The sequence below is a fragment of the Gymnoscopelus microlampas genome, assembly GCF_963454915.1.
Source record: "Gymnoscopelus microlampas genome assembly, chromosome: 7".
Classification (NCBI taxonomy): domain Eukaryota; kingdom Metazoa; phylum Chordata; class Actinopteri; order Myctophiformes; family Myctophidae; genus Gymnoscopelus; species Gymnoscopelus microlampas.
In genome coordinates, this window is record NC_139944.1 from 39,364,245 (window position 1) to 39,375,208 (window position 10,964).

Consider the following 10,964-nt stretch of genomic DNA (forward strand, 5'->3'; position numbering starts at 1 on the left):
AAGTGTCCCCGGTAACTTGGGTTAACGGATAAATTGACTGATATCCTTAGTGATGCTTCCCTTTGCAGACTAACTTCTAGAAAACAAGTTAAAACCACCATGAAACCTGTAACTCTCAGCCAACAGCATAGCTCGACTGGTAGAGCGTCTGTCCAATAACATGACTTGACTTGACTTGAGTGGGTTCGATTCCCACTCGAGTCAAGTGTCCTAGGTCCGAACCCACTCAAGTCAGGTCAAGTCATGTTATTGGACAGACGCTCTACCAGTTGAGCTAAGCTGTTGGCTGAGAGTTACAGGTTTCCTGGTGGTTTTAACTTGTTTTTCTAGAAGTTAGTCTGCAAAGGGAAGCATCACTAAGGATATCAGTCAATTTATCCGTTGCCTCAAGTTACCGGGGACACTTGACTCGAGTGGGAATCGAACCCACTCAAGTCAAGTCATGTTATTGGACAGACGCTCTACCAGTTGAGCTAAGCTGTTGGCTGAGAGTTACAGGTTTCCTGGTGGTTTTAACTTGTTTTTCTAAAAGTTAGTCTGCAAAGAAAGCATCACAGTAAAGACACCAGTGGGATTTGAACTCATGGCCTCTGGATCATGTATACTGCGTCTCAACCCATTGAGCTAACAGATGGCTGACAAGTACAGCCTTCCTGGTAGTTTTCAGTTGATCTTCTGGAAGCCAGTCTGCAAAGGAAAGAATCATAGGAAAGACATCAATGGGATTTGAACTCATGGCCTCTGGATCATGAATACTGCGTCTCAACCCATTGAGCTAACAGATGACTGACAAGTACAGCCTTCCTGGTAGTTTTCAGTTGATCTTCTGGAAGCCAGTCTGCAAAGGAAAGAATCATAGGAAAGACATCAATGGGATTTGAACTCATGGCTTCCGGATCATGTATACTGCGTCTCAACCCATTGAGCTAACAGTTGGATGACAAATATAGCCTTCCTGGTAGTTTTCAGTTGATCTTCTGGAAGCCAGTCTGCAAAGGAAAGAATCATAGGAAAGACATCATTGGGATTTGAACTCATAGCCTCTGGATCATGAATACTGCGTCTCAACCCATTGAGCTAACAGATGGCTGACAAGTACAGCCTTCCTGGTGCTTTGACTTGGACAACAAACAAGACAAATAACTTTAAAAAAAATGTGTTACAGCATAAATATAAATCTTTTTCATGGGGGGCCCTGACACTACATCTTTTCACATTGGGGTCCACTGCCCAAATACATGTCAATTTGGGGGGTTGACAACAAAACGTTTCAGAACCACAGATTCCAAGGAAACAGCTGTAGGTGAATGGATAGAGTCACTGACTAGTGGGCCGCAGGTAACAGGTTCAAGCCTCAGCTACAGCAGCAAGTCAGGATGTCAAATCAAATAGGTATTATTAGGAGTGAAATGGTTGTGTTTCTTCACCCCAACTGCACATGACATCAGTTTACATGTACGTTATTTTCAGTGATGAAGACAAACCGCACAGACGTTCACTGTACTTTAGTACATTTTGTAAACTTATGACTCTGAGTAGAGTATAGCCTGACTTAAACAAACAAATAACAACTTAGTATAGTCAGATTATTTTTTACACAACTTACATTTTTCAATCAAACTACCGAAACGAAAGTTGGTCACCACCGAAACGAAAGTTAAATCCGAAATAATCACTAAGTGTGGAGGCCAAAATCGTCCCCCCAAAAACCTGTTAGGAGTACGTTTCAGGCAATTTAGAGTTGATTGGTAGTACTTTGTAGTGACTTTTTTTTTTTGGTCCCTAACACCACAAATGGTTTACTCTTTACGAATGTCTTACGCATCATTTGCTTAACATGAATGATAATTCTAGTAATTGTTTGGTGTCTGCATTCATGAAAGCCAGGTAGTTTGCAACAGGTAAGGAGAAAGTCCACATTAACAGACAGTCATAAATGATGAACTGTCTTCACTTTACTGTAGGGCACATAATAACATGTACAAAGGATTTATAGATATTTTAGGAATGTTTTACAAAGCATGTTAAACATGAACAAACACATTAACAGACAGTTGTAAATGATGAACTGTCTTCACTTTACTATAGGGCACATAATAACATGTACTAAGGATTTATAGATACTTTAGGAATGTTTAACAAAGCATATGTTAAACATGAACAAGCTACCAATAGCTTGTATATATTATGTAACATCAGTTACAAATGATTTAATAATCATTTACAGATGTATTATACATGGCTTATTCATGAATAGTTACTAACACCTTTATAGATGATTTGTAACCGTAGTTATAAAGGTTTTAGTAATCATTTACGAATGTCAATACACAGGTTGTTAATGATTTGTTAATAGTCTACAAACTGCTTATAAACGTTTATAAATGCTTTAGAATGGGTCGTTACAAATGATTTAATAATCTTTTACAGATGTATATAAATGGCTTATTCATGAATAGTTCACTACTTACTAATACTTTACAAATGATTTGTAACTGTAGTTATAAAGGTTTTAGTAATCATTTACGAATGTCAACAAACAGGTTGTTAATGATTTGTTAATAGTTTACAAACTACTTATAAACGTTTATAAATGCTTTATAACGGGTCATTATTGTAAAGTGCTACAACATTTTTTTTTTTCGTTTCGGTAGTGACAACATTGTGTCACTAGAGTTGATTGGTAGTACTTTGTAGTGTCTTCTTTTTTTGGTCCCTAACATTCATCGAGCTCTGGACTTAGTAAATTTATTTTTTCACCATTTTGTCACTACCGAAACGAAAGTTAAATCCGAAAAAATCACTAAGTGTGGAGGCCAAAATCGTCCCCCCAAAAACCTGTTAGGAGTACGTTTCAGGCAATTTAGAGTTGATTGGTAGTACTTTGCAGTGACTTTTTTTTTTGGTCCCTAACATTCATCGAGCTCTGGACTTAGTAAAAAAAAAAATCCACTACCGAAACGAAAGTTTGTCACTACCGAAACGAAAATTAAATCCGAAAAAATCACTAAGTCACTAAGTCACTAACTCCCTAACATTCATCGAGCTCTGGACTTAGAACATTTTTTTTTCATCATTTTGTCACTACCGAAACGAAAGTTTGTCACTACCGAAACGAAAGTTAAATCCGAAAAAATCACTAAGTGTGGAGGCCAAAATCGTCCCCCCAAAAACCTGTTAGGAGTACGTTTCAGGCAATTTAGAGTTGATTGGTAGTACTTTGTAGTGACTTTTTTTTTTGGTCCCTAACATTCACCGAGCTCTGGACTTAGTAAAAAAAAATTGACAATTTTTGCGCCCAGTTCATTGACAATGCACTGGGCACTTAAAGGACCTCAAAAAACACTTTCACCTAGAAACTCTTGTCCATTTTGCCATTGACCTTCACTGCTTTTATAGATTTTAGGGGGAAAAGTACAAACTTTGGCAGGCTATTAGTCCTACATACTTACACCTAGAAACCCCATTCAAACTTTAAAATGTTCATCTTACTGTGAACAATGTTTGCCTGAAAACAAATCTTTGAAATGTTTCATAGGTTTAGAAATGTACTCCTCTTAAAGTTTTGGCACCTCAAACAACGCTTTCACCTAGAAACTCCATTCACACTTTTTTATAATTCATCTTACTGTGGACACAAATGCTTGAACTTTTTACTTTGAAATGTTTTGTAGTTTTTGAGACATTTAACTTTAAGCGTCTGCATTGTCAATGGCAATGGATATAGAGCACCGAAGTGTGACGTCACTGCCAGTAGAGGGCCAGTAGAGGGCCCAAGACTCAAGACCCAAAAGAGTCTTGAGTCGAACGCATTAGATCCAAGTAGACATCAAATTTCTCTTTTGGGCCTTGAGTCCCAAGACTCAAGGCCCAAAAGAGAAATTTGATGTCTACTTGGATCTAATGCGTTCGACTCAAGAATCTTTTGGGTCTTGAGTCTTGGGACTCAAGGCCCAAAAGAGAAATTTGATGTTCATACTTTCTGTGGTCTCTTGCACGCTCTTCAGTGAAAGATCAGATAAAGGTGCAAGAGTCGGGTAAAAGTTTGAAAAGTGCACTGGTTGGATTTGAACCAGGAACCTTCTGGTTGCAAGTCCTGTATCTAAACCACTGCACCACAGAGGTCCTTACCTGTTCTATTGACTTGCATGGAATTTTCTGAAAGATTAGATAAAGGTAAAAGCCCCAAGTAAAAGTTAGAAAGATGTCCTTGCGGGATTTGAACTCAGGACCTTCAGTATGCAAGGCCTGAATGGTACGCTCCACCATGGTACATACTTTCTATGGTCTCTTGCACGCTCTTCACTGAAAGATCAGATAAAGGTGCAAGAGTCGGGTGATAGTTGGAAACCTGTCCTACTGTAGTTGGATTTGAACCGGTAACCTTCTGGTTGCAAGTCCTGTATCTAAACCATTGCACCACAGAGGTGCTGACTTGTTCAGTTAACTTAGCCTATCAAATTTTGTACCCTTTTCCCTTGAAATATCCATTGCCATTGACAATGCATGGGTCGATTAAAGTCAAATATTTCAAAAACTACAAATCATTTCAAAGTAAAACATCTCAAGGATGCATGTCCACAGTAAGGTGGAATTTTTGAACTGTGAATGGAGTTTCTAGGTGAAAGTGTTTTTTTGAGGTCCCAAAACCTTCCATCTGCCTCCATTATAAATCTCTGAACTTTTAAAGGAGTACAATTCTAAAACTATGCAACATTTCAAAGATTCCTTTTCAGGCAAACATGTCCACAGTAAGATGAACATTTTAAAGTATGAATGAGGTTAGTAGGCGTAAGTCTGTAGTTGTAAGCCTGCCTTTAAATGTCCATTGCCGCATTAACAATGCATGGGGCGCTTAAAGTTAAATATCTCCAAAACTACAAATGATTTCAAAGAAAAAATCTCAAGCATGCATGTCCACAGTAAGGTGGAATTTTTGAACTGTGAATGGAGTTTCTAGGTGAAAGTGTTTTTTTGAGGTCCCCCTAACCTTCCATCCGCCTCCATTATAAATCTCTGAACTTTTAACCGGATCTGTAAGCGTTAACATGGGTTTGAATGGGGGACTATAAGGGGGCATGGCTATGTGGTTGGGGGCGTGGCTACGTGGTTGGGGGTCCCCGGACCCCCAACACCCAAAGTCTTTGATAACCAGTTGGCCGTGTGGCCAATGAGAGGAGAAGAGATCCGGGTCCATTTCAATGTATGAATGGGGGACTATAAGGGGGCGTGGCTATGTGGTTGGGGGCGTGGCTACGTGGTTGGGGGTCCCCGGACCCCCAACACCCAAAGTCTTTGATAACCAGTTGGCCGTGTGGCCAATGAGAGGAGAAGAGATCCGGGTCCATTTCAATGTAACCGTTAACATGGGTGTGAATGAGGGACTGAAAAGGGGGCGCGGCTACGTGGTTATGCCAATTACGTCAGCGTGGTAACGCGAAACGGCGAAAAAAGTAATGCGGTAAGTGGGCCAGTCGTTCCGCATGTTTTGATGTATACATTGCCACTAACGAGTAAACCGTGTGGGAGGAGTAGCATTTTGCGCGGCGCGTGTGGCCAAAAGGGGCGGAGTTTTGTCGCACGTTTTGATGTATATATTGCGCCGGTAGTGTAAACGATGCGGCAGTTACGGAGTGACTGCGTGAAATGTGGCGTGAAATAACATTATTATTAGTATTAATAAGTATGGAGGATCTCAATAAGTGTTTTGCCATTACATGGCAGGCACACTTAATTACCTACTTACATAAAAATGAATCTATGAAATATTTCATAGTTTTAGAAATATACTCCTTTAAAAGTTCAGAAATGTATAATGGAGGTCGATGGAGGATTTTGGCACCTAAAAAAAAAAAAGTAACCCCATTCATACTTTACTGTGGACATGTTTGTCTGAAAATGAATGAAATAATGGAGGTCGATGGAGGATTTTGGCACCTAAAAAAAACTAAAAAAAACTTTCGCCTAGAAACTCCATTCACACTTTTTATAATTCAGCATACTGTGGACACACATGCTTAAACATTTTACTTTGTTCTCTTTGGTCTCTTGCACGCTCTTCAGTGAAAGATTAGATATCAGACCATAAGAGTCAGATAAAACTTGGGAAAATGTCCATGATGGATTTGAACCAACAACCCAGAGGTTGCAAGGCCTGTATCTGAACCACTGCTCCACTACGATTCATACTGTCTCTGGTCTCTTGCACGCTCTTCAGTGAAAGATTAGATAAAGGTGCAAGAGTCAGGTAAAAGTTGGAAAAATGTCCTGATTACATTTGAACCGGGAAGTGCGGGAACCTTCCGGTTGCAAGCCCCGTATCTAAACCACAGCACCACAGAGGTTCTTACTTATTCTGTTAACTTGCGTGGTATTCAGTGAAAGATTAGATAAAGGTAAAAGCCGCAGGTAAAAGTTTGAAAGATGTCCATGCTAGTTTTGAACTCAATGCCTTCTGTGTGCAAGGCCTGTATCTTAACCACTGCTCCACCGTGGCTGATACTTTCTCTGGTCTCTTGCACGCTCTTCAGTGAAAGATCAGATAAAGCTGCAAGAGTCAGGTAAAAGTTGGAAAAATGTCCTGGTTGGATTTTAACCGGTAACCTTCTGGTTACAAGCCCTGTATCTAAACCACCACAGTGGTTCTTACTTATTCTTTTCACTTGTGTGGTCTTCAGTGAAATGCTGCCACGGATAGGAGGTTATTATTCCATCAAGAAATACAAATATATAATAAACAAAGCATGCACACCCAGATCCAAGCGATCAAAAAAAATCTGTCTATATCAGTCCAAAGCCCATTACAGTGTCAAAGACAGTCCAAAGTACTACTACATCTTCAAATATCTCCCCTGTTCAAGGGAGAGGCTATATAATAGTGGTTTGGCCTCCGGTGTCCCTTAACATGTGGGAGACTGGGGTTCGAATCCCGACCGGTACATTCAGAAATTCCCTGAAAGAGACGATCTACAATGTGCACTGTATGACATAATTCTCATACTCCATCTAACTATATAAATGGCGAGCGACTTCCGCACCCTCGGTGAGGACACCCCACAGCTCTGTTATCGAATAAACAACGCACCGCCAGACCACATGTCGCCAACTGACTCGCCACGGCGGCCGCGCTGAATTTACGCGTCGCGTAGGGGACATCTCATTGCTCACTACACCTTTTCCACCGCGCAACATAATTAATTCTACTCACCAAATGTCGGACAAAACGGAAGGGGAGGCAGCTTCGTACCGTTTACCGTGCACACCACCGACACCGCACGCCGAAACAACACGAGCGGCCGCCATTGCACTCTGCCCATCTCCTCCATAACACCACACACACAGCTCCTTTGCTTCAACCCCCCCCCCTTCTTACGTACCTCCTTTGTTCCACCCAGGCCGTTACTTTCACTTCACTCATGTCTCGATCACAATATGTCCGTCCTTCACGTGCCATGTTCATCCCAAACACAAAAACAAACAGCCACGGCCACAGCACAGCACGCTGCCCAGGGTAATCTGGTAAACAAACCTGCCTAGGTTCATGACACCACAGGACTCGACAGTGATGTCATCATTATGCAACCCGGAAGTACAAATACCAAGGATAGGTCAGTGATGTCAGTCGGGTTGCCAAGTTTGCTGCCAGGTTTTAAAAAACAAGCGACAGAAACAAGCAAACCGTGCATGAAAAAAAAAAAAACTGCCGAAGGGGTCCGCCATGTTCCAGGGGGGTCCCCGGGGGTCCCAACACTCACAGGGGTCGGCGGACCACCAGGGGGTCCGCGGACCACCAAAGTAACAATCACTATTAACATTTTTTCCAAATTTTTTTTTTTTTCCTTTTGGACACTTTTACTCCGGCGATTTGGGTACCCCAATATACACGCACCCACGCTGGGCCCCGTGCGCGGCTGGGGTTGAGGGGGGCGTAGCCCCCCGAAACTCTAGTTCATTATAACACAGAGATGTTATTAGACACTATAAGCTATCCATGTCAACACGTCTTTAAGCTCTAGGAGTCTCAACAGTTATAAGTGACTACCGTTTAATCTAGCTGAAGAGGCAATTCATTGACCACAGTTTTGCACAATTTTAACATCCCAGATCGATCGAAATATTAATCCACTGTGCCGACTAATACACCATGACATAGGAGTATGTGCTAAAGATGTAATCACAGGTAATAACAGGGCTATCTGCTTGATATATTATAATAAAAGTGCATTCAGGTATTATGAATCAATTAATTGAGGGCTAACATTTAATGTAAACATACACAACAGGACAAAGGTGAAACAGTAAGCACAGCGCTGCAGGGAATCGAACCCTGTTCCAGAAACCAGGAGTACCGACTACCTGTGCTTTTTTGCCATGTTGACACCATATGTCCATACTTGCATGGAAATGTATGAAAAGATATGAATAACCTGGTGTTTAGCTTAGTTTAAGGGCCTTCATTTTCAAAAAATTGCTATATATAAACTGCAATTTTAATTCAATTTAATTTTAAGTGCTTTTCATATAATTCAAAATGGTGGGAGGTCAGAGGTCAAAAGTCAGAGTGTGAAAGTTGTTAGGCATGAGGAGACGCATGTTTGTATCAAAGTTTCATGGCTGTAGGTCAAACAGGGCATGAGTTGTACCTGTTCAAAGTTGGCATTTTCAATTGAGTGCTACAGCGCCACCCTTTGGCCAATGGTTGCGTTTCGTGCCTTGGCCGTTTGGCATAGCCCTCTACCATTTTGCCGATTTTCGTAAAAAGTGACCACACGGTTAGGCCAGGACATAAAAAACAGCGGAAGAATAGTGAAAGCCTAGAGATGCAAAGAGGCTTCGAGTCTATAGACCTAGAACCCTCAATTCCACAATGTAGAGTCTGGTATTCAAAACTTGAGTAAATATATGCCCCTGAGATGTAGTGGAGTAAAAGTAAAAGTATTGAAAATTGGAAATACTCCAGTAAAGTAAAATGACCTAAGAATTTTACTTAAGTACAGTACTTGAGTAAATGTACTTAGTTTCTACCACAGTGTTCCATGTTGGGTTTCACTTCAAAAACTGTTGCGTTCCACTTCAAAAACTGTTATGTTCCACGTCAAATATGTATTGTTCCACTTCAAAGATGTTGTGTTCATGTTGTGTTCCACTAGCCTGGTTCCAGACAAATCTGCCATTGCAAAAAAAAATGCCCTTGGCAGATTAGGTCTGGCCCCTCTCAATAGAGATTTTATTTCTCTCCCTCAGAAGTTGTGAGGGAGCAATCAGAGCCCAGTATGCAAATATGGGGCGGGTTTATCACCAGAGGCATTTTTTTTATTTGCCCCTCGGAAATGCAGGTTCCACACAGAGATTCCAGACTAATATCTACGCAGTGATATTGAGAGACAGCGTGATCCCAAACCGTCTGGCCATGCCAGGCTATCGTTCCACTTCAAACATGTTGCGTTCCATATATGTATATATATGTATCCTATCCAAGGTTGTTGGTTGAAATCTTGCTTTTGGAACTTTTTCTTTATCTTTTTGTCGCTGTTACTTGCAATAGTAAAGTTTATCTTTTTGGCCATGGTAAATTCTTCACATTGTCCTCTTATAGCCACTATGAAGCTGTTTTTTGCTAAACACATTTTTGTGCTACTATTCCTACAGATTTTGTCCAAACCTCACGCAATTCGGTACACCTTATGTCTGTAGTCATGACTCATGTGATCAAGACGTCAGATTTCTCATATTCCATTACAATTGCCTATGATTGCCTTGCAAACTTTCCAGGAGTGGCGCATTTTGCATAAAATGCCACAATCATGAATGCAGCTCCCAATTGCTGTGAAACATCGCACACTCACAGAAGACCTAACCTCGTGTCACCAGGCTTTCCACCTATTATTGCCACCTATTATTATATATATTATATGGTATTCATTCTAAAACTGAGCCATGTGAAAAACAATCGTGTTCCGGTGGTGTGTTCCGGTTGGCGTCGCATTGTTTTTGTGCCCCACATAATGCAAATCAATTTGTTTAGTCTCGCTAGTCGCGCTACGAGTTAGATTAAAGGATGGACATACCAAACGATTATTATACCAAAAGAAACGGAACGATTATACCAAACTAAACCTATTTCTGATGACGTAAAGTTATTTCCGCTCCAGACTGGATCAAAAACCCAAAAATGGTATTGATCCCAGGCTGCAGAAGACCAAAAACCTCCATTCCAAATATTTCACATCGGCCTCATGGTGGCGCTACAACAGCCCACCTAACACTTTGGCCAATAACTCTTGAACCGTAGCTCATACAATAAAAAATAACTTTTCCCTGGATTACTTGGATTCTCACTCTCCATGGCAACAGATTTCATTTTCCGCCATTTAGCCTTTTCTTCAAAACACACTTTTTGCTACTACTCCTACATATTTAGTCTAAAACTCACACAAACTGGTACACATTATCTCTGGGGTCTTGTGATCAAGATGTATTTCATTTCATTTGGCTATGACTTCCAAATTTTGCGGGCCCGGGCCTGGCGGAGACCGGGTTATATATATATTCTAGTTATATATATTTTCAGTGAGAGACTTGATTTACGTATGATTGACCTTTAATTTTGGATTAAATATGATTGGAAAATAGCAGTCATTAGTATGACCCTAATATTAATCGGATAATGGCCCACCATGGATACTGTATATCCATCAGATATCTATCTTTGTCTACTCTATATAGTCTGAATAGCCAGAATAGGCTCTCATTTCTTCTACCCCTTGGATTGTGAGAACAATCAACTGGAAAGCTGCTGTTCACTTTATTCTAATTAAAGTGTGGCACAGCAGCATCTATTCACACAAGAGCTCGACTCAAATAGTCAAAGCTGGCACACACCCAATATTACAGCAAGGCAATTAGCAGCCTTGCAGTATTTGCTATTCATGGTTTGATGTAAAAATTTGTTTATTAAGATGGGC